A 3,630-nucleotide genomic window follows, 5' to 3' on the forward strand; every position below is an offset into this window, starting at 1 on the left:
GTATGAAAATTATTTCTTTTGTTGACAGACTGCACTGGCTAAAATCTCCAGTACAATGTTAAAATAAAATGGTGAGGTCAGACTTCTATTTATTTCCTAAGACTACTTTTCTTAGGGAGAAAAAAATTCAGTCTTTCACCATTAAGTATGATGTTAGTTGGAGATTTTTTCAGAGATACTCTACCAGGCTGAAGAAATTCTCTTCCTAGTTTCTTGAGTGTCTTTATCATAAAAGGTTATTATATTTTGTCAAATGCTCTTTCTGCATCAATGAGATGATAATATGGTTTTTGTTTTTTATTCTTTTGATGTGGTATATTACATTATTGATTTGGAGATGTTAAACCAACCTTGCATTCCTTTGAAAATAGATAAATTCCACTTGGTCACATTATACACATATGAATCTTTTTATGTGTTGCTGGATTCAGTTTTCTAATATTTTGTTGAGGATTTTTGCACCCATACTTACTGAAGATATTGGTTTATAGTTTTCTTGTGTTGTTTTTCTGATTTTGATATCAGGTTAATACTAGTCTCATAGAATGAGTTAAAAAGTGTTTCCTACTCTTCTATGTTTTTGGAAGAGTTTGTGAATTGGTATTAAGTGTTCTTTAAATGTTTGGTAGTAATCAGCAATGAAGCCATCTGCATGGCTTTTTCTTTGTTGGTAGTTTTTTTTATTATTATTATTCATTCAGTCTCTTAAAGATTTTTTAAGATTATCTATTTCTTGAATCAGTTTTGATAGCTTGTATCTTTCCAGGAATTTATCCATTTCATCTAATTTATCTAATGTATTGGCATGCAGTTATTCATGATTTCTCTTATAATCCTTTTTATTCCTATTAGGTCAGTAGTAATGTACCCATTTTCATTTCTGATTTTACTAATTTGAGTCTTCTCACTTGCTTTTCTTGGTCAGTCTAACTGAAGGTTTGTCAATTTTGTTAATCTTTTCAAAGAACCAACTTTTGATTGTGTTGGTTTTCTCTATTGTTTTTCCATTGTCTGTTTTATTTATTTCCACACTAATGTGTATTATTTCCTTTCTTCTGCTTGCTTTGTGTTTAGTTTTCTCTTCTTTTTCCAGTGTCTTCAGTGTAAGTTTAGGCTATTGATTTGAGATCTTTCTTCTTTTTTAATATAGGCATTTACAGCTATAAATTTTCCTCTAGCCCACTACTTTCGCTACATCCCATAAGATTCATTCTGTTGTCTTCATTTTCATTCATCTCAGTATTTTCTAATTTGCCTTTTGATTACTTATTTAACCCATTGGTTATTGAGGAGTGTGTTGTTTGAGTTCCACATAATTATGAGTCTCAAATTTTTTTCTGTTATTAATTTCTAATTTCATTCCATTGCAATTAGAGAACATGCTATTATTTCATCTCTTTTAAATTTTTGGAGATTTATTTTGTGGCTTAGCCAACATATGGCCTATCCTGGAGAATGTTCCATGTGCACTTGAGAAGAATATATGTCCTCCTGTCGTGAGAAATTTTTCTATAGATGCCTGTTAGGTCTAGTTGGTTTATAGTATTACTTACGTTTTCTCACTCCTCATTGATCTCCTGCCTGTTTGGGCTATATATTATTGAAGTGGAGTATTGAGGTCTCTGATTATTATTGTTGAATTGTCTGTTTCACCCTTTATTTCTGTTTTTCTTGGATCCCAGATCTTGTGAAATTTACCTTTTTGTATGCTGCATTGTTTTGTACTCTTATAAATATTTTGGAGATTTATTATAGGATATAGTTAAGTTACTTGGAAACAAATTGATCCTTTTGGGTCTTGCTTTTAAGATTTGTTGGGCAGGATTTACAGCAGTATTCAGTCTAGGGCTAATTATTTCCCACTTCTGACTGAGGCAAGATTCTTCTTGGTGTATCCTACCAGTGCCCTGTAAGTTTTGAGGTTTTTCTAGTTTTGCTGTTGTGAACAGGTACTATCAATATTTCCGACCTTTGAGAATGCCAGGTGCTATTAACCTCTAATCCTTTCAGGTGCTTCTTTTCCCATCTGGGTAATTTCCTCACATGTATGGCCAATCACAACTCAGCTGAGTACTTAAAGAGGACCTTCTGAAGATCTTCAGAGTTCTCTCTCGTTGTATTTCTCTCTTCTTCAGTGCTGTGTCCTGCAAACTAGCTTTCTTGCGTCCCTAAACTCTGCTGTCTGCTCAACTCAGGGAGTCCACAGGCTGTCCCTGGATTTCCTCTCCTGCACCATGACTTGGAAACTCTCTGAAGGCAGTGAGCTAGACAGTTGTAGGGTTTACCTCATTAATGTCTCACTTCCCAGAGATCAGTACTTTGTTGCCTGATGTTTGGTATCTTACACACCATTGTTTCACATATTTTGTCTGTTTTTGGTTGTGCCAGATGTTAGGGTAAATCTGGTCTCTGGTACTTCATCATGGCCAGAAGCAGAAGTTCACATATTTCATCTGGTTTCTTTAATATTAATTTTTATTTTATTTTTCACTTCAGGAAACCATCCACAAAGCCAGTGTCTTACTGAGTGGAAAAATTAAGGTAGAAAATGGTCAGATTTATCAAAATCCAGTCACTTGGCTCAAGGATCTTCTAGGCGGTGACAGTTATGTGACCTGGAATTATGCTTGGAGTAAGGTGGGTCATTCTTAAGTTTATCTTGAACTTCATATTCAAATGGAAAGGTACACTTTTTTCATGATACAACTTTTTTTTTTTAAATCTGAAAGTTCTCTAAGCTAGTTTTTGTCTCCAGGTGTCGCTTCTGCACATGCCACAGACTTTCTTCCGCAGCTCCTCATTGCATTGCCAGAATCCCCCGGGGCACGTTTGCACTGCTGGCCCCTTCTTCATGCTCCTCAAGTGGTCTCAGAAATGGGAATGCCCTCAGTTTTTCTGACCCCAAGCGATTTCAGGTCTTTGTGACTCCACATAGAAAATTTGGGACCACTGGCATAGTCATAATTTAGTTAATACATTATCACTATTCTGATAAAAATCTTCCCCTAAACATAGAGGGAATGAGCAAGGGCCTAAGACTCACAGAAGTTATTAGTGCATCTTTATGTTTGGACATTGTCTTATCTAGTCTCCCCAAAAGAAATATTTCTTTTCATTCAGGCTTCTCAGACTTAGCAGCCTCCCCCTCAGTTCTGTTCTGACTTATAAGTGCAATTTAACCACCAATTTGAAGACCATTAATGACTGGTACCATTGAGGTCCGGCGATCAGCCACCTTCAGATGTCTGTGGCACCGCCTCAGGGAACAGTCTTGCAATGATTCACCCAGACAAGCATGAATAATTGGACATCGACCATGACTGTTTCACAGAATTGCAGATGCCTTCAGCATCCAGCAGTCATTACAGTAAGCCTGAATGCACCCCGAACTGAAGGCACAGTTTCCTCTCCTCTTAAGTCCTACTCAGCTGTGCCTCCCTTCCTATTAACTCCTGCTCTTGGTCTGTGTCCCTGAACTCTGCATATGGCCTCCCAGGCCTCAGTGACAAGTGCTGCCAGAAGTGTGTTTCAGTTCCTTATGTTAACACATTTTGGATTTTCTCTGCTTAATAGTCTCTGTCTTTTTTCTTTCTCCTAATATAAGATATTCATACAGATTATCTGAGCAGG

This window comes from Hipposideros armiger, unplaced genomic scaffold (genome assembly GCF_001890085.2).
Source record: "Hipposideros armiger isolate ML-2016 unplaced genomic scaffold, ASM189008v1 scaffold_55, whole genome shotgun sequence".
Classification (NCBI taxonomy): domain Eukaryota; kingdom Metazoa; phylum Chordata; class Mammalia; order Chiroptera; family Hipposideridae; genus Hipposideros; species Hipposideros armiger.